Here is a 1424-nt window from a genome sequence, read left to right on the forward strand (position 1 = left end):
CACACACACACACACACACACACACACACACACACACACACACACACACACACACACACACACACACACACGCACACGAGCATTTGAGATTCTAACTATGAAACTACTTCTCTAGCAGAATAAGAAACCCAGTGATCATCTAACTGAAGGTTGCGAAGACGAATGTAAAAATATCATTTGAATAACTAATGAACTTTAGAAGAGTCACAAAAGCTGACAGATCTCTCTCAGAACACTGGGAGAAGACTACCTAACAGTAGTTGAAAATAACAAAAGTAGATTCGACCAGTTTACTAACAATTCGTTCTGTTAAAACAGGGGTTCTCAACCATTTTTCATCTATAGGCTCCTTTGATTTCTATTTTATTCTGGTGGACCCCCATAGCCATTCGATGTTTAAAAATTAGTTTTATAGAAACTTCTTTCAAAATTCCGATTTTGTTTTTCACACATTAACTTGTGTAGGTTGAACTATGTAAAATGTTTGAGAAGGAATCCTGGCTGCTTCTTGCAATACATACCAATACATACATCTAAAGAAGGGGATTCTCAACCATCTTTATCTATGGACCCCTTTGATTACTATTTTATTCTGATGGACACCCCACAAGCCATTTGATGTTTTAAATCTAATTTTATAGAATCTTCTTTCAAAATTCCTATTTTGTGTGTTCAGACATTAACTTGTGTAGGTTGAACTATGTAAAATATAAGAGACAGAAGCCTTGCTGTTTCTTGCAATACATATCTCTAAGGCAAACTTTTTTTAGAGGTCCTTAAAATACTATTGTGGATCCCCAATTTTCTATTTTGCTACATGAACCCCCGGAAATCTTATATGGACTCTCAGGGACTATTCGGACGACCCCGGTTGAGAACCACTGTATTAAGGGAATAAGGCTTGAAATTGTGGGGAGGAGGCTAGTCGATTGCTTTGACCCCACTGCTCAACTGGTAATTGTTTTATGACTTCCGACAGGATGAAAGGTAAAGTCGACTTCTGCGGAATTGGAACTCAGAATGTAAAACTGGAAGAAAAACTGCGTGCTAAACGATTCTGCCTGCTCGCTGTATCTAGTTTATTGCAAATGGAGGGGAGCAACATGACATGGAGAATTTCGCTCAAGAATGCAATGCAGCGTCTCTGGGAATCGAAACCGTTCTATTGCGATCGTGAGTGCAACACCCTAACTACTTGGTCACGCGTTTCTAGTTTACTAATACTATCGTACTGGCGTGGCTATGTGATAAGAAGCTTGCTTCCCAACCACATGGTTCCGGGCTCAGTCCCACTGCGTGGTATCTTGGGCAAATGTCCTCCACATAGGCTCGGGCCGACCAAAGCTTTGTAAGTGGATTTAGTAGACGGAAATTGAAAGGAACTTTATCTCTCTCTCTCTCTCTCTCTCTCTCTCTCTCTCTCT

This window comes from Octopus bimaculoides, chromosome 3, assembly GCF_001194135.2.
Source record: "Octopus bimaculoides isolate UCB-OBI-ISO-001 chromosome 3, ASM119413v2, whole genome shotgun sequence".
Taxonomy (NCBI): Eukaryota; Metazoa; Mollusca; class Cephalopoda; order Octopoda; family Octopodidae; genus Octopus; species Octopus bimaculoides.